Here is a 24000-nt window from a genome sequence, read left to right as displayed (position 1 = left end):
GGAGTGCTCCCTGCCCGATGAGACACAAGCGAAGTGGGAGACTGCGGATACTTGCTACTGGAGTGTGGGACCTGAACACCGTCTGTCAGTTGATGATGATGTCAGATGTCAGAAAATCTATACATAAGTGACAGCTATATCAGGGAAATAGAGATTTCAGTTAAGATGGCAATCCCCCAATGATGTCACATACATTGATGACACAGTGGTGATACTGTCTGACATCATCATGACATCATACAGTGAAGACGTCATACAGTACAGTTCTAGACAGCTCGGCCTGGTGGCCAGGTCACTACTATAACTATAGTGATAAATCACTGATGATGTCACAGACAGTGATGAGGTCATAAATCACCGATCATGTGATACAGTTCTAGAGGGGCTCGGCTAGGGCGCCACATGTCGTGGGATTTATGACATCATCACTGTGATGTCACTGATGATGTCACGATTTGCATCACAAATCACCGATGATGTCACAATTTGCTAACACCGCCCGCCCCCAAAATCGTGACTAACACCACCCAACATGCAATTTTATATGATGATGAATGAATCAATGATGATGATGATGAGATGAGATGAGATTATGATGATGATTACTGCTGCAGTGCCCGCAGTGCAGTACCCCCCCCCCCCTGTGCACTCCGTCAGGTCCCTAAGCCTAAGCACACTCCCCAAGTTTGAAGGACAGCCATTTGTTGCATCTTTAGCAGTGAGTCTTGGTGACTTCGGCGTTGGGTCCAATTGATCAGCCTGTCAGTCAGTCAGGGCCATTCTCCACATCACTGTCAGGCCAGCTGAATAGATACGTCCCCTGGTATCTGAATAGGCTTCACCACAGAGATATGACAGCTTCACACTGACAGGCTACACCTAATAAGTTGCCACCTAGTGACATCTGAGTCAGCTTCTGCCACAATCCAATCAATAAAATAAATCGATATTTTCTAGTCTTAACTGTGCTTCAACAAATATTGACCATGTCACTATCATGAATTACTCTGTATGTTTACACGACAACGCTCCCTGGATAAAACGTCAAACTTTTGTTTCCATGACAACAGCGTTATTGGGGTCTGAAAATGCAAAAGAGTGAAACCAGGTTCCAGAGTGGAATTATTTGATAACGCCACCCTTACCGTCGTCGCCCTGTAAACTGGCAATACGCAATTCTTGTGGAAAACTGTGACGACACAGCCCCACTTTGCACATGGAAGGATGTAAATAGCGCATGTAAATAAGATTTACCCGAATTAAAGCAAATGGCATTCACCTATCAATAATATAGCCCTCATGACATCAGAGTCTGATAATGAGCTAAACGAGGTGTTAAAAATACATAGCCAAATAGGAAATAAGTGCCGCTATCAACGTTTGCACATATTCATTAATTACCATACATTAACGTTACAGCAAAATACAGACTCACGGCCAGATATGTACATCGATTTCCTCTGCCAAGTGCTGCAAAGAAAACAGGTATTTTTTTATAGGGCTTTTACAGGGTTTTTATTATTTCATGCAACCAATCTGCAGCAGTATAGTTGCGTCATCGCCAGCAATTCTGTGACTGCAGTTTGTCATCTATCTATGAAGGTTAAAAAACAAGTGTAGCCCCCATTTTCGCGAGAGGCGTGGGGAGAACAACAGTTTTTATCCACACAGTGTCTAGCTATAGGTACCTTTGTCTGTATAAACCTACTTTAGGCCTGTTTGTCTGCATACATGCATAGTAGATTTCCTATTTTAAACTAAATGTATTCATTTTGTATTTTAAACATAATGTTTTTTTTTACGTTTTGATGTGTAGGGCTTTTCTGGTTCGGTAAATACTGTATGGTACGTTTTAGTACCTTCCTTTGAATGACTTGCACTGCTTGCTCTTACCTTTGTTTTATTTCTTCATCTATGATCTGTTTTCAGTGTTTTACAGTGTTTATATTTTAAATGCACCTTGTAACCTTGTTACTAAAGGTGCTATATAAATAACGCCTATTGTTATTTCCTCTCATTGGAACATATGCTTTTGTGCCACATGATGTATACGTATTGTGCATTATGCTGCGATGGGAGTATGGGAGTTGTCAACTTTGATGGTAACCATATGCCCGGTATGCACGATGCAACAATCTACAATATGTTTAGGCTGACAGCAGTGCACTGTAGTGACTGGGCAAAGCATCAGAGACATGTCCACTCGAGGCTTATGCTGATTCTGTCCAAACTGTTCAGGCAGCAGCACCATGTTGTGCCATGGTCCCCAGTGCATCCCCATGACCCAGTCATGGTCCCCAGTGCATCCCCATGACCCAGTCATGGTCCCCAGTGCATCCTCATGACCCAGTCATGGTCCCCAGTGCATCCCTATGACCCAGTCATGGTCCCCAGTGCATCCTCATGACCCAGTCATGGTCCCCAGTGCATCCTCACGACCCAGTCATGGTCCCCAGTGCATCCCTATGACCCAGTCATGGTCCCCAGTGCATCCTCATGACCCAGTCATGGTCCCCAGTGCATCCTCACGACCCATTCATGGTCCCCAGTGCATCCTCATGACCCAGTCATGGTCCCCAGTGCATCCTCATGACCCAGTCATGGTCCCCAGTGCACACGACCCAGTCATGGTCCCCAGTGCATGCCTATGACCCAGTCATGGTCCCCAGTGCATCCTCATGACCCATTCATGGTCCCCAGTGCATCCTCATGACCCAGTCATGGTCTCCAGTGCACACGACCCAGTCATGGTCCCCAGTGCATCCTCATGACCCAGTCATGGTCCCCAGTGCATCCTCACGACCCATTCATGGTCCCCAGTGCATCCTCATGACCCAGTCATGGTCCCCAGTGCATCCTCACGACCCATGCATGGTCCCCAGTGCATCCTCATGACCCAGTCATGGTCCCCAGTGCATCCTCACGACCCAGTCATGGTCCCCAGTGCATCCTCACGACCCAGTCATGGTCCCCAGTGCATCCTCATGACCCAGTCATGGTCCCTAGTGCATCCTCACGACCCAGTCATGGTCCCCAGTGCATCCTCATGACCCAGTCATGGTCTCCAGTGCATCCTCATGACCCAGTCATGCTCCCCAGTGCATCCTCATGACCCAGTCATGGTCCCCAGTGCATCCTCATGACCCAGTCATGGTCTCCAGTGCATCCTCATGACCCAGTCATGGTCCCCAGTGCATCCTCACGACCCAGTCATGGTCCCCAGTGCATCCCCATGACCCAGTCATGGTCCCCAGTGCATCCCTATGACCCAGTCATGGTCCCCAGTGCATCCTCACAACCCAGTCATGGTCCCTAGTGCATCCTCACGACCCAGTCATGGTCCCCAGTGCATCCCTATGACCCAGTCATGGTCCCCAGTGTATCCTCATGACCCAGGCATGCTCCCCATTGCATCCTCATGACCCAGTCATGTTCCCCCCAGTGTATCCTCATGACCCAGGCATGCTCCCCAGTGCATCCTCATGACCCAGTCATGGTCCCCAGTGTATCCTCACGACCCAGTCATGTTCCCGCCAGTGCATCCCTATGACCCAGTCATGGTCCCCAGTGCATCCTCACGACCCAGTCATGGTCCCCAGTGCATCCTCACGACCCAGTCATGTTCCCCCCAGTGCATCCCTATGACCCAGTCATGGTCCCCAGTGTATCCTCATGACCCAGTCATGTTCCCCCCAGTGCATCCTCACGACCCAGTCATGTTCCCCCCAGTGCATCCATATGACCCAGTCATGGTCCCCAGTGTATCCTCATGACCCAGTCATGGTCCCCCCAGTGCATCCTCATGACCCAGTGCACCGCCTCACTGTGTGCCATGCCTTAACAGTTGTGACGCTGAAGAGCATGTGTCTATTTTACGGGCCAGCACGCATTAGGCCAGTATATGATCCTTCCCAATAAGCATCATGTTGTGGAGCGTTGTAATTACTACTCATCCATGGCACCGCATACTGTAGGCCAGCTGTAAGGGACCCGGGGCTATGTAGCCATGTGCTAATGAGTGTAAATATAGGGCAGTTAAAGTGCACTCGCGCACACACACACACACACGCACACACGCACACACGCACACACACACACACACACACACACACACACACACACACACACACACACACAGTGCATGCTGTATGGATCACACATGGATGAACATAGGCTATTGAGCAGTACATTAAACCTGCCCTTTTTATGAAGCTATGGTGAAGGCACTTATAGTAAAAGGAGGAGTAAGGGCAAGAGAATGAATGAATTTATTTCGAACATAAAATGAAATAAAAACAGATACGTAAACAAACAAAACAAGGAAACATTGTTCGAAAAGGAGTAGGTAGAAGTAAAACTTATATATATATTCCTACTCCTTTCTCACTTAACTATTAAATAACTTGAACAGCTTCATAAATCTATTTACAACCAAATATAAATATTCAGACTAATATCCCCAATGTTTTTACAACCCCAATTAAATATATAAACATATATCCCAAGTTGTTTACAACCCAAATATCCACCTGTAGGCTGTACCACAAATGTTGTATAAGAAGATCCAGGATCTGTCCCTTGATCTGGTTTGGCTAAACCAGATAATTGCCACGGAGCTCGATTGTAGTTAACTCGTACTACGAACGTAGATCGCCACTCGTTAAAGGGATAGTTCGGTTTGTTTGAAGTGGGGTCCTATCAGCTAGTTGCATACACTAACTGAAATAGGTACAGTGTTCTCTGACGCTGAGCGCACCGTTTATCGAGACCCAGCACTCCAAGCAACAGCCTCCACAGCTCTGTCTCTCTACTACACGGGGCCAAGAACTAAAACGTAATTTAGCCACCTAAAACAACGCCCACCTAAACTCCTGCACAGAGCACAGAGCCGCCGTGGTTTACAAAACAGGAAGGCTTAGAAGAGAGATAAAACACTAACTTACTTTAGAGACAACAAGTCACCTGGCCTCTCTGGTCTGGGACATTTTCCCCAATTTATCCTGGGAATGGTGAAAAAGGTCTGCAGGACACCCCGGCATTTAGGCAGCATATTATGGCAGTTCCTCATATCTCTCTTTCTGCCTGTTCACTGCAAAAGTTCCTCTTCTGTATATTAGTCCCTCTGGTTCATAATTGTATCCTCTTGTCACCAAGGTGAATGGCATATCGTCCTCGCTATCAAAATCACTCATATTTTCGTTCGTATTCTATTTGTTGTGTCTTCACTAACAAGCCAGGAGAAATAACCCAAAATAACAGCTGATCTGCGGAGTAATCCAGCGCTGCTGCTCTGTGCAGGAGTTTAGCGGAGGAATACGGTAGTTGTACGGTTGGGAGAAAAAGCAGTGCCGAATGAGACCGCTGTTTGGCGGAAAAGTAAAGCACTGAAAATTGTCAAAATAGAGCGTGCATGTACACAGATATCGATTTGTTTAGGTGGGTGTTGTTTTAGGTGGCTAAATTACGTTTTAGTTCTTGGCCCCGTGTAGTAGAGAGACAGAGCTGTGGAGGCTGTTGCTTGGAGTGCCGGGTCTCGATAAACGGTGCGCTCAGCGCGCAGAACACTGTACCTATTTCAGTTAGTGTATGCAACTAGCTGATAGGACCCCACTTCAAACAAACCGAACTATCCTTTTAAGTGGAACCAGGTTTTTCTAATCAAGTTGAGAGCGCGTGCACATGAAAATGCCCGTGCACAGGAGCTCGTGCCCGCAAAAGAGGCGTGGTTTTTAACAACTAGCCAATCACAATGCAATATGGACTGCTCCAGCTCAGAGCCGTAGCTTTTACAGCGCCAGACACGCCTATTTCCTCATTCATTCACAGCCAACTACTACTGTCAGAATCAAAATCCGCATTGCATATTATTAGTCTGTTCCCGAATGACTGTCTAAAGTTACCACTTTTATTCACATCAGTCATTTATTTGAAGAGCGGTTTCTGCCTCCACGTATCCTACAGCAGCTCAATTCACCCTCTCAATAAACTCAATAAAACCGGCATGTCTTTTTTGCGAGTGGAAGCAATGTGTAATCTATCTCAGTCCAAAATCCGTATGTATAGACCATTTAGGCTCAATGAATAATAATGATCTCATGATGTGTTTAGTCGCACTGATTGAATAATTCCTATAGGCTATCAATAAAAAAAATTATGATAATACAATTTAAAAAAGGCTTCTGAACTGAATCGACACGGTACGTGCGGGCATAGATTTCATTTATAAAAAATAGCCTATTTTGTGGTCACATTGGCTATTGTCAGCAGAGTCGCATATCTCCATATTTCATATAATGATGCTGGAAATATGAAGTTCAATCACATCATACAGGTCAAAAGCAACACAGTTGCAGCTGCAAAATGCAGGAGTAGCCTAGATATGAATCATCTGTGTGCAGGCGATCCCATATTAAATTGCTTAGATGTAGTAGGCTAATTCTAGCATGTATGACCATTTCCAACCCAACGTCAGCCTCAGCTCCATTGCGCACACGGCACCGTGCACTTTGGAGATGTTTATATATCATTTTTATGCCGGTTTAGTGATATTTCTCGACTCACCATTCAGCTGCAATCGATCGGCGGGGTCAAACAACGTATCTAGGCTACTTGAGAACACAAAAATGAATATCTAAAAACATATTCCAAAGTGGTAAGTAGGGCTTAATTTAAATGTAGCCTGCAACAAGTGCAAGGCTTTAGTCCTTGATTAATTCAACAGGAGCCTTTCTTTTTTCTTTTTTTTTTCCATTTGAATGCAATGTATTTTTCATATGGGGACCATATGAATGGTGACTTGCTGTTTCCAGAGAGCTGATTGGTAAGCAGGTGGGTCTTTCATGGGTTTTGATCTTATCCTCTGAACTTAACCTGCTACAAAGCAGGTTAGCCGTAGAGCATAAGTTGCTATGGTGATCTATCTTGATAAGAAGTTAACTAGCGTCGTGGTACGGCAAAACTAGGGTTAAACCTGAAGTTACCTCGCTAAGCCACGTTCGGGTCCAGGCCTTTTTCCAGGAACTTTGACACCTTCTCAATGGTCCTCTGCTGAACATATTCCATGAACTTCTTCAGGTTGGCCTGATGGAGGGAGACAAGGAGAGCAAAGGGGGAGGAGAGGGAAGCAGAGGAAGATACAGCTGTGATTGGTTGGTGTTAGACCCATGTGTGGATGGAGATGTTTAATAATGCAGTTGAGAGATGAAAGCTGAAGTACAGGAAGGCTCTCTCTGTCTGTGTGAAACAGAGAGGAGCAGGAGAGAGAGAGAGAGAGAGAGAGAGAGAAGGAGGTGAGGAGAGCTGTGTCTGTGTGTGAAAGAGAGAGGAGCAGGAGAGAGAGAGAGAGAGAGAGAGAGAGAGAGAGAGAAGGTAGGGAGAGCTGTGTCTGTGTGGATCATTTCTGGCCTCGTCCCATGGCTTTTATCAGGTAGTGGCAGATGATCCCCTTGAGGTGGAGGAGAGGAGAACCTCCCCGAGGTGCTGGGGTTTCATGAAGAAACCACAGTAACATCCACAACCGTTATCCTCCACCTCCTGGTAGCAGGGGTAGCAGGGCCGTGCAGAGACCTTTAGAGGGATGGGGGCTCAATGTTAGAAAGGGGCACATACAGACCTACCAAACTTGCGAGAATAGTTTTGAGTACCACAATAGTGTAACGCTTAGTTCACATGCTTTCGCACCACCACTTTGCTTTTTTTGCACACGGTCCTTATCCCAATCGCCGCCATATCATCAACTTAATCAATTTATAAATCGGCTATGAAGAAAACAATACAATCATATATTCTTAAGAAGAATTCCTTCAACCTCTTCTACTCCAGCCCTCCCTACTAGACACCAATCTGGGTGATCTTTAGGGTGAGATTGCAGGTCAACAGTATATGCGACATCTAAAAGCTGGGAACCTGAATGTTAATTTGAGATGCAGCGCAGCACTGTGTCAAGGTTTTCTTGTCATAAATCTGTGATAAACATTGTGCTTTGGTTAGGCGTCTATTCAAATGAATGTTTCGAGTGTATAAGGGCTTAGAACATTATAATGGGAAATAATGTCTCATAAGTTGTTGCTGCAATTTTGGGTTGATCACATTTGTTACACAGATTTGGTGCAAGATTGAACCATTTTTGACCACTTGAGAATTGATTAAAAAAAAAGAAATCCCTCCAAAATACCACATTAAGACACCAAGACCTTGAGGAACAACACAGACAAATTCATGCTGTGATTTGGTATCAAACTTTTGAAATTCTTTAGACTTGCATATCTGTAAAGGGGTGACTCGTGGGTACCCATAGAACCCATTCATATATTAACTAAATTTAAATCTAAATTTGAGCCGTTATTTATCCATCTTACCAACAAGCTAGCATGACATGCTTTGGGTCTTCTAGTTCCATATGCTATCAGTATCTTCAGTTGCTTAAAAAATGAGCCCACTACAGCCTCTCAAAGACAATAATGTCAGCCGTGGACGAAAAGGGTACTTTGGACATCAAGTACCCTTGGACATCGTGGCTGAGGGGTAGCTACTGTACTATTCAGCACACACAGCCATGGATGCCTAACATCATAAAGTGGAGGAGCTTAAGGTGTTATTTTGATGACAATTCCAGGCTGCAATCCAAGCTCTTGATATGGTTGGTTTAGCTATAAGACTGTAATGCTATTGCTTTCTACTCAGCAGTCATTTCTGTCATGTCCACTTTTTCTGTCCTTCCTAACGTCTCTCTGCTCTGGGCAGCGTCTGTCGTCTCTGTCTCTCTCGGAGTGTTGTCTGTTCTTGTGATATTGGACTGAACCCTTAAAATCTGTCCACAATCCCATTGCTTTGGTAGAACACATATAGGCAAATATATTGTGTTAGAAAAAGATATTTACACAATGTGGCGTTAAGTCGCACGTTGTCTGAGCTCCGAATTGTTTCAGTAAAATCTCGTCGTTAAATACCATCCCTCTTCACAAATTGCTGCCAACCTGAAGTACCTGCTTGAGGTAGAAGCTGAGACGCTACTCTGAGTCTAAATGATCAAAACGTGGGCGTTACGAAAGAATACTAAAACCCACAATCAGAATCAGAGCGCCGCTGGTGAAGCTAGCCGCATTAGCAACATGGGGGATCCCGACCCTGCTTCGCCATTGACAACGGGGAAGTTTGTGGAGGAACTTGAGAAGCTGAGCATAAGCATGGCCGGCGAATTCATAAGTATGCTGAATAGTGCATTGGAGCCTATCCGAACCTCGGTTGAAATGTTTCAGCAGACTTTGTTAATACAAACTTCCACTATCAAAGAAATGGAGACGAGCCTGTCTGACCATAGCGACAAGCTAACGCAGCTGGAACATGATGTGAGTGAGCTTCAATCTAACCTGCTGTCGGTTACAGAGGTGAACATGACACTTAAAGCTAAAGTGGAAGATTTGGAGTCCCGATCAAGACGCCAAAATGTCAGAGTGTTGGGACTGCCGGAAAATATTGAAGGCAAAGAGGCCAGGATCTTTATGGCTTCGATGTTCTTTACGTTGCTGGGAGACTTGCTCTCCACCCCGCCTGAGCTAAACCGCGCACACCGCAGCCTGCAATCAAAACCAAGACCAGGGGAACCTCCACGTCCTGTTATTGTTAAATTCCATCGATATATCGAGAAAGAGGAGGTTTTGAAATGGGCAAAGGCGCACAAGGACTCTTCCTACAACGGGCACCGAATCAAGATCTACGAGGATTTCAGCACAGCAGTGGCAAAGATGCGAGCAGCGTTCAACCCGGTGAAGGGGCTTCTCTACAAACAAGGAGTGAGATTCGGTATGTTGTATCCAGCACGGCTCCGAGTCACCCACAACAACAAGGAACATACCTTCATCTCTCCCGAGGCTGCGGAAGCGTTTTACCAGCGGCATTTTCCAGCCCAAAAGGATTCATCGATGGGGTAGTTTAATAACATCTTCCCCAGGTGACACTACTTTGTTTAGCTTAGGCTATTAGCCATTATGCATTTGGCCATGTATTTTGGTCAGCTGTAAATTTGCGGCTTGTTTGCTTTTGTTATTATTACAGCAGTGGTCCTTACGTTAATGATGTGACTTGTTTGTTATGTTTACGTTCGGTGCCAGCGTATCGCTGAAACTTTTGCGTGGTGACCTACTTTGCTATGTTCGTTCAGAGCTAATAAGGAAACTAGCCATAATGTCTTTCAACATGGCAACGCAGTTCCGGTGGATCGTCTCTGCCTTCAAAATAAAGCTCCGGACAAGGAGGAAGAGGAGGGAGGAGGGAAAAAAAAAAAAAAAATTGCAACGCTTGGCGCTGACATACGGCTTTCATTGTGAAGATACCTCAATGCCTTTTTTTGTTGTCTGACGCTGCCATCTAGAGGTTTGGGGTTGCAGTGCACCTTATATTGTCTGTTGTCTGTTTCACCCCTTTACCTTCTCTTTTTCTCTATCTACCGTAATATAAGATTAATGTTGATGGTAAAATTGTTGTCATTTGGAGCAGTTAAGACAACAGGATAACCGGTTTTATATATATACACCGGTTCTGGCTGCTCGCCAGTTATGTGTGGGCGAGCTTCAGACATGTATTTTTTTTTTTTTTTTTTTTTTTGGTCTGTTTTTTTTTTGGTCTGTTTTTTTTTTTTTTTTTAATTGTTTTTGCTGAATGCACTTAAAATAGTCATACTGAACAGAAGCTTTAGAATGGACCGGATTTTGGGGAAAATTTGTGATATTTTCACTCTCTTTAAGTTTGATGTCCTGCTTATGAGTCACACACGTCTGTGGTCTTTTTCATGTTACATTTCTTTTCATACATATATAAACATACTTGACTTACTTTTGACTCATAGTTTTATCAACACTAACCACAATGGTTGATTTTCGTACTGTTGGGAATATGCCTGTCAAGGTGATTTCATGGAACGTGAAGGGTTTGAATGGTCCAGTAAAGCGAACAAAAGTATTTTCACATTTGAAGGGACTGCAGACAGGTATAGCATTTCTGCAAGAAACGCATTTACGCGCTTCTGATCAAAAGCGACTGCGTAAACCCTGGGTGGGCCAGATTTTTCATTCTACATTTAATAGTAAGTCCAGAGGTACAGCTATATTAATTCATAAAAAAGTCCCCTTTTTTCCTGCAGATATCATCTCAGACCCCCAAGGACGTTACATCATAGTAACTGGGTCCTTGTTTCATACGCCTGTGATACTGGTCAATGTTTATGCCCCCAACTGGGATAATGCTGCATTTATAACTAAACTTTGTTCTCTTTTTCCCAATCTTAACACTCATCACTTAATCCTAGGGGGGGACTGGAACTGTGTGACTGACCCCATACTGGATCATTCAAACCCCAAAAAGGTATCACCCTCTATAATGTCCAAAACCTTGTCAGCATATATGAACCAAACTGGTTGTGTGGATCCATGGAGATTCCTTTATCCAAGGTCTAAAGAATTTTCATTTTTCTCTCATGTTCATCATTCCTACACCAGAATAGATTACTTTTTCATTGATAAGGCACTTTTATCTTCTGTTAAATCTGTAGAATATAATGCCATCGTGATCTCGGATCACGCCCCCCTCTCATTAGAACTGTCCTTTCCATCGACGACATCCCAACGTCCGTTATGGAGGTTAAATACAGCTTTACTAGCAGATAAATCATTTTGTGAGTATATATCTACATCCATTGACCACTTCTTAGAAATCAATAAAACTGACGATGTTTCTCCTTCAGTGATTTGGGAAACACTAAAAGCGGTTCTCAGGGGCAGAATCATTTCTTACTCTGCTCACGTTGCTAAACAGTGTAGGATTAAATTACAAGAACTAACTGATTCAATTCTAGATCTGGATCGACAATACTCAGAGGCTCCTACTCCAGAGTTATACAAAAAAAGATTGGGCCTCCAGACAGAGTTTAATTTACTTTCCACTGCTAAAGCAGAACAACTGTTACTCCGCTCTCGCGGTACTTTTTATGAATATGGAGACAAGGCAAGCCGGCTCCTTGCTCACCAAATAAAATGCCAGTCTGCGTCACGCATGATCTCTCAAATTGTGGACTCCTCTGAAAATTTAACTTCAGACCCTGCTATTATTAATAATATATTTTCATCTTATTACTCTAGTTTGTATACATCTGAGGCCCCTAGTGATATTTCACCTATGAATAGTTTTATTAATAATTTAGAAATGCCCGCTATTAGTGACGAATCCAAATTAGAACTAGACAAATCTTTTACATTGAATGAAGTGATAAGCTCTATTAAAACTATGCAAAACGGCAAATCCCCAGGCCCTGACGGGTATCCTAGTGACTTTTTCAAAAAGTTTTCAAATAAACTAGCCCCTCTTTTATTGGAGATGTTTGATGACGCCATTTCTGTGGGTTCTTTACCTCAAACGTTGACCCAAGCATCAATTTCTGTTTTGTTAAAACCTGGCAAGGAACCCACAAAATGTGCCTCATACCGTCCTATATCTCTTTTGAATGTGGATGTTAAAATATTAGCAAAAGTTCTAGCACGTCGAATGGAAACAGTTTTGGAGGATATTATCTCAGAGGACCAGACAGGTTTTATGAAAGGTCGTCATTCTTTTTCTAACATACGCCGGCTCCTAAATGTTATTCAATCTGCATCTTCCTCGGATGTAGCAGAGGTAGTCATCTCATTAGACGCGGAAAAAGCTTTCGATAGGGTAGAATGGGAATATTTATTTGCCGTTTTGAAAAATTTTTGTTTTGGTGAAAACTTCATTTCAATGGTTCGTCTTCTGTATTCATCTCCACAGGCTTGTGTCTGTACCAATAACCTCTATTCTCCATACTTTCCCCTCACACGAGGAACCCGTCAAGGCTGTCCTTTATCGCCACTTTTATTTGCCGTAGCCATCGAACCCCTTTCCATCGCTTTAAAAACATCCCCTCTGATTAAGGGCATCCGTCGATGGGGTGTTGAACATCGTTTGTCCTTATATGCAGACGATCTCTTGCTATATATCACTGACCCTGTTGCTTCTAAATTGGAAATTCTAGACATTTTAAATAAATTTGGCTCCTTCTCAGGTTACAAACTGAACTTGACAAAGAGCGAATGTTTTCCAGTTAACTCCCTGGCATTATCGATCAATCAAGGAGAACTTCCTTTTCACTTATCTAAATCGGGTTTTAAGTACCTAGGTATAAAAATAACTCACTCAACTAAAAATCTTCATAAAGAGAATTTCACAACCCTGGTGGAAAAAGTTAAACTAGATCTCCAGAGATGGCAGGCAATCCCCTTATCTTTAGCAGGTAGAGTCCAATGTGTAAAAATGAATGTTCTACCTCGCTTTCTGTATCTTTTTATGTGTTTACCTCTTTTTTTGCCCAAATCTTTTTTTCACTCTGTGGACAGCTTGATTTCAACTTTTATTTGGAGGAGCCGCGTACCACGTATAAATAAGTCTTGCCTTCAGAGAAGTAGATCAAAAGGAGGCTTGGCCCTTCCAAATCTCATGACTTATTATTGGGCAGCAAATATCCAGAAGATCATCCTCTGGTTACATCAGCCTGATACAGACTGGTGTCGTATGGAGGCAGACTCTTGCTCTTCTTCTCTTCGGGCTCTTGTCTGTGCACCTTTACCACTGACTCCTGCCCGATACACTTTTAGCCCAATTGTTACAGCCACACTTAAAATTTGGACACAATTTCGTCAACATTATAAATTCAGAAACTTTTCCTTGTTGGGGTCCATTTGCAACAATCATCTTTTCCTCCCAGCTAAATTAGATGCTGTTTTCGGGCAGTGGAACAGGTTGGGGTTAAAACACTTTGGCGATCTATACGTGGACGGTTCCTTTGCCACTTTTGAATGCCTGGCTGCCAAATTTAATTTGCCCAACTCCAATCATTTTCGTTATTTTCAAATACGCCACTTCCTAAAATCACAAAACCCACAATTTCCTTTACTACCTTCCAAATCTGGTATGGATCTAATCCTTGATATACCTCCTATATCTAGAGGACTTATCTCACAAATTTATAACCAAATTATATCACTCAAAGAATACACTCTTAGCAATATTAAGTGGGCTTGGGAGAAAGAGTTGGGTCTAGAGCTGGACAATGTTTGGTGGGATAGAGCTATTGCCTGTATCAACTCTTCCTCCTCTTGCGCCCGTTTAGGTCTAATTCAGTTTAAAGTTTTACATCGAATTCATCTTTGTAAATCCAAACTTTCAAAATTTTACTCTGAAGTTGAAGACAAATGTGACCGTTGTACACAATCTCCTGCTGACTTAACACACATGTTTTGGTCATGTCCTAAATTGATACCATTTTGGTCCTCTTTTTTTAATATAATTTCTGAAATTATTGGGATGGAGGTTTTACCAGGTGCTGGGATAGCAATTTTTGGAGTGCCTAACGACGAAAATTTTACATCAATGCAGTTAAACATCATTGCTTTCAGTTCTCTTCTTGCTCGTAGAAGGATACTATTTCTTTGGAAGTCCTCTACACCCCCTTCATTATCTTCCTTGATAGAAGACCTGATGTTGTTTCTTAAATTGGAAAAAGTCAAATTTACTATTCGTGGTTCAGTCCAGAAATTCTATTCTACTTGGCAGCTGCTTCTATCTTATTTTGACCGCTTAGCAGTACTTCCCAACGACCAGCAGTAAATGTGTATGGGACATTCTTTTTTCTTTTGTTTTCCCCTGATCATTCGATTTTAAGTATGACTATTGTAAAATAACAAAATAGATGTTTCTTATATTTTATTTTCCAATGAGTAATTTTGTTGTCGTTTATATGTGCTTTGTCACTGTATTTTATTTTAATTTTTGCTTATTTTGTTTATTTTTTTTGTTTTTTGTGTTTGTGCTTCGGCAATGGGGGTGGGTTGGGGAGGAGAGGAATGGGGGTAAATTAGAAAATATGGAGGGACAACCCCCTTGATTTGTACTTTCCTGCATAACTCTGTACACCTCTTTTTCCTCCTAATAAACTATATATATATAAAAAAAAGAAAAAGATATTTCAAAATCAATTTATTCGTTTTTTTGTATTTTGTTTTAGTTCTTGCAAAGTATCAAAGTGAAAAGGAAATTATATAAATGTAGCCTATGTAAAATATATTTAAAGCAATAGGTAATTATTTTTGGACTAGAACTCAGCCCCTTTGCTTGCCAACTAAAGAGTCTTGCTGCCAGTATGGGAAGAGCCAGCTGAAGAATCTAGCCCACTATTACCTGCCCGGCTACAGTGGTACATTAACTGACATAAAGGCTATTGTGTCCAACCTTTTGCTTTGAAAACAAATAAAGCTGGCAAGATGGTATGTATGATAATGTGGCTCTATTATTAAAACCCCAATATGTAACTTAATACAATCATTAATACAATCATTTTGATGGTAAGTGCTCAGTATGCTCTATGGACTAAGTGCAATGCACACATAACCTGAAGACTGAAGAGAGTCAAATCAAATAGTGCAGGTGAAGAGCAATTTCTATATGGAGAGCAGGCATGGACACCTTGTGCTGAGCATCAAACTGAATCAGGAGGCTATGTTCTATGGTAAACAAGTTGGTAAATTGCCATAGATGGCAGGAGTAGATCATTGCTGCTGTTTCTGGCTGGTACTGCACTTAGATGAGACACTACCCTTCAGTTCTCCCTTCCCCTCTCTCTTCCTCTCCCTCCATCTCTCTCTCTTCCCCTCTCTCTTCCTCTCCCTCCATCTCTCTCTTCCTCTCTCTCCATCCCTCTCTCTCTCTTCCTCTCTCTCTTCTCTCTCTTCCTCTCCCACCATCTCTCTCTCTCTTCCCCTCTCTCTTCTCTCCGTCTGTCTATTCCCCTCGGCTGTTTTTTCTCCATCACAGCAGGGTGCCCCTATCCCCTGCGCTGAATCTCATAACGAGAGTATATAAGAAGCTGCAGACACCAACAGGTGAACTATCAGTCATGGAGTTAGGCAACACAGGATGGGATCAAAGTGTCTGTGTCTTGCCTTTGGCGCGTTCACACACAACGCGCTTATTTGAGCTGCCAGCGCCTTTCTGCAGTTCATTCTCTATGTAAGGACGCGCTAAGCGCACTCCTCTTTCAAGGAACGCACCACTGGAGTTTACTGTAAGCGCTGGTGGCGTCTAGTTTTTTTGGTGGAGCGCTTTAAGCGTTTTAAGCGGAAAAAAGTTGAACATTTGGAGGAAAAGCGTGCTACTCATCTTTTCACTCTTCCTCCTACCTCTTCCCCCAGCGGCGTGCACACACAAAGCGTTGTGTGTGCACGCCGCCTTACGGCCGGAACACACATCTTGCGTGTGCTGTGCGTCTGCGTGGCGTCTGCGTGGCGTTTTCATTTCGGTTCCCATGTTAACAGGTTACAGCAGCCACACCACCGGCATCAGACGCGCGTCTCAGGCGCGTGTCTTGCGAGCGTGAGACGCGCGTCATCTAGAGAATAGAAGCAAAGCCTATTTTTTCAGCTTTCCGCGCGCGTGTCTCTAGCGTCTCTACAGAAATACACATTAAAAATGACCTATTTCTGTTCATAATCATATCATACAAGCACTATTTTCAAAGCAGACATAATAACTGTTAGCAGAGTGGGTTAATGCAGCAGTTCTCGCGTGCACTCCCAGAGCAGCAAGACGGAGGAAATAAATACACACGGGGAACAGTTTCTCTTTCTCTGTGGTTCTTCTCCCATGGAGCTGTTTATTGACACTGACACTGGGTCAGACACACACACACATACATACGTTTTCCGTGCATGTCATTGGCTGTAACCACATGTGTTGCGTTCAGGTAACATCCTAAATTACAATGTTATACAATTGAGAGCATATTCTCTTTTATATCAACAATAAAATTCTGACAACACTTCCGTGTTTATTTCTCTGGGCGAATTTGCGGCATATTTTTTTTGACTCTGGTTGCCAATCAAGGCTCGTTTTGATTTGAGACGAGAGGATGAGCTGAGCTCACAGCTGCAGTTCTCCTGCCCTCTGAAAAACCAGATAGTCTACAACGTGGCTTCGTTCCTCCCCTCCCCACCACACACACACACACACACACACACAAATCATACTGCCTCGATTCTGAAGTGAGCCCAAGCGATCTTCAGTTAAAATCATCATTGTATTGTTTATACATGTAGCAAATTTAATAAATGGTAAACTCTATAGGAAGATAGTTGGCAGACAGGCAGCAGCGCAGCAGCTGCACGCACCAGCCACGCTGCCTGTGTGGATGCCACGGGCGTGCCAGCCGCAGCAAGCACGCCACGCACACGCAAGATGTGTGTTCCGGCCGTTATAAGGCTGTCAGTGCTGTCAGAGTGACCACAGCAGACCAGCACACTGACATCTGGAATGAAGTGTGACAGTGGTAATGAGTGAGAGCCAGGGTGCATTTGAGCCAGGGCATTGTAAGAGTAACAATGTGAAGACGTGCTACATGATGCGCCTGCTACTTTGAAGTGACAGCATGGTATTAGCTGCCTGAGAGGTCCCTCCTGTGTTGGTAATCAGTACTGAATGGCTATTGAAGAGAGATGGGATGGGAGGTTCCCACTCCTTCACTGGTGGCATCTAAATGACTGAGAGAGCACATCTTCCCTGCTGAAGAGAATTGGGAGTTGTCCACCGCTTCATCTGAGGTGCTTTATAGCCACTATAAGATAGGATTAAACTGTGAGAGACTGAAGGGCTTTTTGTGTCTCTGTGATCAATGATCTGTATCTTCTTTGAAGACGTTAGATTCCTTGATTTTTTTCTTTTATCTAGACTGAGTCCAGATGAAACACAGTGCCTAGCTATAGTGACTTGTTGGTGATAGCAAGCCCATACCTCCCCATGCGTGGTCGTGTCTGTAGTACTAAAAGCCTGCTTGTGTGTCTCTGGGTTTGTCTGCATACGCGTGTGTGTGCGTGTGTGTGTGTGTGTGTGTGTGTGGCAAGGAGTGCCATCTCTAGCCCATTGAGGAGAGGACTATGCCATATCTACGTCTGTCACAATGTCTATGACATCATCAGGGATGTCACTCAAGCAATTGTGATGTCATCATGTCTATGACATCATCAGTGATGTCACTCGAGCACTCGATTATGTCATCAGTGATGGTAAGAGGGCTCGGTCTTCGATTTTGGTCCGCGATCTCGAGCAATTGTGATGTCACTGATGATGTCACCAGGGCCCCGTTCCAATACCCATACTTCCATACTATTTAGTAGACAAAAAAAGATTTAGTATGTCCCAATACATAGTATGTCAGATGCAGTATGCCAAGAGTACCAGGATGTTGTACTACATCGGCTCCTATTTCGGAGTATGCATCGATGCATGCTGCTTCAGCCAAACTTCCCCACAATCCTTTGCACAGCAGGAAGTTATGTCTTCTTCTTCTTCTTCTAATATTTTATGGCGGTTGGCAAACAACTTTTTGTGCATTACCGCCACCTACTGGAGTTACGTCGCACTGACTGAGCTTCGTGTTCATGAATGAGATAATTAACTTTAAGAAAGCCTTGAAATATGTTAAAACCAAACAAGCATGGTGTGTACCAAAACATGCATATCTTGATTCCTGTTTAGATCTCTGACTTAATGTTTTTGCTTTATTTATTTTATTTTGTTTATTTGATTGTCTGTTCCAATTTTGTAAATGTTTAGTCTGAATTTTTTGTATAATGTACTGTTTGTTACTGCCAGACTTTGTTTATTGAAAAAAAAACAAAAAAAAAAAACTCAACTGTGGCGCTGCGGACGTCGGCGGAAGTGAGCAAGAGGTCGGAGTTCAGGAAGCTCACGTGACGACAGATGTAGTGTGTCCCAATAGTATGCATTTTGCATGCATGCTGCACACTACAATCCATACTTTGTGAGGGCAGCGGCAGTACATACTACAAGAAAGAAGTACAAGTATGGGTATTGGAACGGGGCCCATGTCTGTTCACTCGAGCAATTGTGATGTCATTAGTGAGTGATGTCATCAGTTATGCGAAGTTGAGCAATCTTCAGGGCCAGCTTGGCGAGCTGCAGGGCGGGCGATAGCGAGCCCGGGCGAGCCTAGGAATCGTACCTAGTAAATAATACATAAAGTATTACATATTGACAAATAAACAACACTCAATTGGTACCACTAATAGTAGTTTTTTATGATATTAAATGATATGTAACCACCACAGGTCCCAGACTCCTTTCCCACTGCTGAATACAGCTGGTTTGTGTGAGGTCAGTATTTTCACCTCCTGCTAGCTGCACGGTGCCAACAATTTCTACCGCTTCAGGCTGCACACTCAGTTTCTTTTTTTTATCAAAAATTCACAATTTTCGTACCCAGGAAGCACTGGAAAGAATCCCACAGTCATAGGCATAGTGATAGTCAAATCACTTAGGGTGGCAGACATGAGGGACATGTGAATATTTGGCATGAGGCTTGAGATGGCACACTGGAGACGGAGGAAGGCGCACTGGAGACCTGAACACAGGAGAGGAATAGTGTCACAAAATCTTGCATTCAGTTCTGAAATGATCTCTTCTGCCCGAATCTTCTGTACAGATTTGCTGCTTTGGATTGAGGCAGCGTCCACTCCACCTCCACAGCAGCATCAATTTGGTTTGACAAATCTTGGTTGAGTAGAGCGAGTACTACAGCTACTAAGGTAAATGCAGCCGATGGAAACAAACCGATAGCAACCAAATCAGTCAGAAGAAATATTGTCACTACTTAACTAAATGTAAATTGGCTACTTTTGATGTGATACGCTCAGTGGGTTTTTCTGCCAAAGTGGTGGTCAGGCAACACAAGCTGAAAAGTAGTGTTTATATATTGCCGTTAAAACTAATAGGTAAACATTGCACAGATGGTAAAATTGAGTTGGTGCAGTCTCATATTTTTCTACCATTTGAAAGCCTTTCTGCAAGAATTTGTTCAGGCTGGAGACATGAGAGTGGAGTTTTGAATAAGGCAGGAAGAAAGAGAATTGCAGCAGTCTAAAAGGCGGAGAGATAAAAGAGATAGCAGACATTAAAGTATGAATGACTTTTTCATATTGCCAAAGGATATGAAAATGGGTAGTTTTGGAAAAATGTTTCAGCTTGAAAAAAAGAAGACTTAAAAGCCTTTTTACCTTTTTATTAAAATGTCATCGTCGTCGTCATCCTTCGAGTGCCCTCGAGATCTGAGACGCTGCTTCCACTGGTTTCTGTTGCTCATCGCCACCCCAAGTTCATTCACAGTCAGTCCAGTATCCCTAACAAAGAGCTTAGTTTGATAAGAACTGAAAGCTAATAGGTTGTTCCATTGCAACATCAACCCGCAACAGCAGAGCTCCGCCTCCGCCTGAAGGAGACTACGTTAATGACGCCAGTAAAACGTCCCGCCTACAAAGTGCCGTACAAAGGTACTTCTACCCGAAATGGCCTGTGTTCATTCCGGTCATGATGCGTCTCTGTCATGGTTCTGTGCTGTTGTAAGGAGGCGTTTTCAGGCCATAATGGTGGCAGCGCTGTTTTCAGAGCACCAGAGTTTCGTCTCTTGCCTGGTATACTCTTTGTCCCTAGTCTGGAAGTGTGGTCTGCTTCCTCTTGATGCTCAGGGAAGTCTCCGTAGCAGAATATCCAAGATGATCTGGTATTTTGCTCTGTATAATGTAACAATGTCTGGTGGCAAAGCAGACTCTTGTTTGTGCCACAACTGAGACAACTGAAACTCAGATTGGTATAATTGTTTTGATTGAACATGATTGCTTATTTTTTGTCCATCACTTAAAATAATAAGTCGACTTTTAATGATATTCATTTAAAAAATGCTGTAATGTATAAACCCCAAATAAACCAATTGCCTTGCAGTTATCTCAGTAACCCCAGTAGATCTAGCTTTCATCATTTTCCAGCATCTAGTGGGCCCAGTGGTAAATTCCTCCCGGCTGCACACAGGCACAGCAGGAACTTTCAAATCTGACACAAAAAAGGAAATATTACAAAGTCGTCTTTTTTTTTAACTCAATGCCCGCCCGCGTTAAGGAAAAAGTTGCCAGCCACTGCCAGCGTCTTTGATCATTTTCACTAATCTTTCAAGACCCACAGAATATCTTGTTCTATGAATATGTAAACACTGATATATCCCAAAAGAAAGAAGAGAGCCTCTACCTTCTTAGAGAGAGAAAGACATATTCTAGCTTCAGCCGTTCTTTAGTTATCAACACTTGAATGTAGGTAGTGTTCATCGAAAATGTCCGCCTGTCCCCAAAAAGCGGAGAAAAAAAGATTTTTTTGTATAATTGATAGTCACGGTCACAGGTCCTTAACCAAATCAAATGTCTATCTCTCAGGGCGTATAGTGACTGGTGACTGTAGTTACACACAACTGTGATTTGGTTTCCCTTTCCAAAAACGGGCCAAACGTGTGTCTCTGGTCACAGCTTTCACTGAAACGTGAGGCAGATTCATCACCTCAGGGGAGGCGGGGCTTGCTCTCTCAGGGGAGGCGGGGCTTGCTCTCTCAGGGGAGGCGGGGCTTGCTCTCTCGTCTTGCCGGGCGAGTGACTGGTTCTCAGCTTTGAGCAGCAAGCCTGGAGCTTTTTCTGATGGGAGATTGTTGCTTTTCCTCTGCTTCCTGGTTTTGGTGAACCATCACCATCACTTCTTTGTAACTCTGGAAGTGCTGTCCTATTTCACAAGGTGCGTAACAGCGCCATCTATCACCGGACAGTGAAAACACGGATGGCCGTGGAATCACGTAATTGGCGGGGAAGTGTTGTCTCAGAAATAGAGAGGAATGAGTCCGGAAACTATACTTCCGGGTTCGTGAGAGGAAAAGTCTATGGGATTTAATAACATGGGGGTTTCGCTTAAATGCATAAAATATATATGGTTAACAAAAGTTGATGTGAACGTGAATTTGGGTTCAGCATGATAATCTTCACAAATGTGAATAGCTTTTATGACTTGGAACATAAATGCGTTCTTTTTTTTTTAGGTGATTTTTAGAAAACACTTCATCTTCACAGAATAGACAAGCTTTGGGTTCAGTCGACAGCATTTCCTGGAAAACTGTCTGACGTAAATTCTTTCAGTTCCCGTCGATTCTATTGGCTCTGACGCTTCCATAGAGGTGTCAATCATCGAAATCGGCCAATGGGGTCCCGAGATATCCCTCTGCGTAACGTCCCAGGCTTTGCCTGCAATTTGAAGAGGCTTTTCTGATGCATTTCACAGAGTAAAAATACAGATATAACGCTTGAGGGTTATCCAAACCATAACGCATATTAACTGAGTACCTATAGTGATATGTAAGTAGGAGAAAAAAAGTGTATTTCAGTGTTCTACCATAGAAAAGTCAAATGGCACCCATGATACCCAAAATGTGCCCAGATCAGGTCCGCCTGGGCCTACATGTAGTAAATCATCTGTCAAATTGCTCTGGTTCACTTTCTAAGGATTTGCTTTGATACAAGCACTCATAAGATATTATTCTACTGCTCCATAGATAATTTGGCTACCAACCCATGATTTTCAGGTGCTTTTCATCCAAAATAGTGTTGTTTTTTTTGGGCGGAGCTTGAATTTTTAATTTTTTGCCATGTTCTAACTGATTTTACTCTGATACAGTACATTTGTAATTAATTCCGACACTTCTACAGCAATCTCACAGGTGTTGGCTAGCTTTTGAAAAAAATAATTTTCAGAAAATACCCTGTAGTTGTGGAGATATACTCAATTCAGTTCAGGCATGTCATTTTCGGCAGGTGAGCTGAAAAATGGGCTTAGGGGTTAACAGGAAGGCATCAACCATTTTATGCATTTACGTGAAATCCCCATTCTAAAACCCCATAGACTTTTCCACTGAAGAACCAAATGGCGGCGATTTCTGGATAAAGCCTACAAAAATACGTCATCCCTGCGGTACTCGTATTATGTTCCGTTAGATAACGTCAGTGGCAGGAAAAGAGTGAAATGCTTTCACAATGTTTAATCAGATGTCTGTGTGTCATCATTTATAAAATGTGAAGTGTCTTTATTGTGTGAGTGTCTCACAGAAAGAGAGAGAGAGAGAGAAATAAAAAAAGAGATAGAATTCATTAAGAACTTTACCCAAAGCAGATTTACCATTTATTACAAAGCATTTTCATCAGCATTATGTTTATGTTCAACAAGCAGTATAGCACACATCAAATCCAACTCACAAACCATCCCCCAGCCACTTCAGTGGCACTATACTCTAGCAAGGTATTTTACACACACACACACACACACACACACACACACACACACACACACACACACACACACACACACACACACACACACACGCTATGCCCTTCCCTCTCATGTGGACATTGGCTGCCGGAGCTGTCCTTTGTATACCGTCACCATAACAACAACAGCCTCGCAGAGCAGCTGGGGGAAAAAAGCAAAGTGGCAAAGTGAATTTCTCTGTCAGTTGGACTTGGACATGGTGAGAGCAGCAGCAGCGGCAGCTTCTGTGTTCGTCGGTGGTGTGTGTGTGTGTGTGTGTGTGTGTGTGTGTGTGTGTGTGTGTGTGTGTGTGTGTGTGTGTGTGTGTGAAGAAGAGGGAGGCGGGCAGAGGAGCGAGGGCTGGACCACGGGTCGGGGGGCGCAGGGGGACATGTGAACTTGAGGAGGTAGAAGTGTGACTTTCTGTATCGAGGGATAACATGACGGCCCACATGGTGAGTGTCAAACCGGCCGCTGTGTTCTGCCACGCGCCTGTCTGTACATGCTTGTGTGTGTGTGTGGAGGACAAGAGTGTTATTTGGATTACCATGTGCAAAGTAATTATGGAGTAGTGTGAAATGAAACGTACGTGTGTGTGTGTGTGTGTGTGTGTGTGTGTGTGTGTGTGTGTGTGTGTGTGTGTGTGTGTGCGTGTGCGTGTGTGTGTGTCTGGGCTTCAGCACATGTGGACCTTATATAACGGTTGAGAAACCTTGGGAGAATTCAATAGCAGTGAAAGCTCTCCTGTGAAGCTCGTCTGGGTTA

At 43.4% G+C, this 24000-nt stretch overlaps 1 protein-coding gene across 1 annotated transcript in view; it reads left to right on the top strand.

The window, feature by feature from the left end:
- The window catches only part of shank3a (SH3 and multiple ankyrin repeat domains 3a), a gene marked incomplete at both ends in the record, with an annotated part of 250396 nt that overhangs the window by 81902 nt on the left and 144494 nt on the right, over positions 1-24000 (top strand). The gene's annotated exons all lie outside the window — the stretch shown is intronic.

The sequence above is a fragment of the Poromitra crassiceps genome (assembly GCF_964638095.1).
Source record: "Poromitra crassiceps genome assembly, chromosome: 18".
NCBI lineage: Eukaryota > Metazoa > Chordata > Actinopteri > Beryciformes > Melamphaidae > Poromitra > Poromitra crassiceps.
This window is presented reverse-complemented; position numbering and strand designations above follow the sequence as displayed.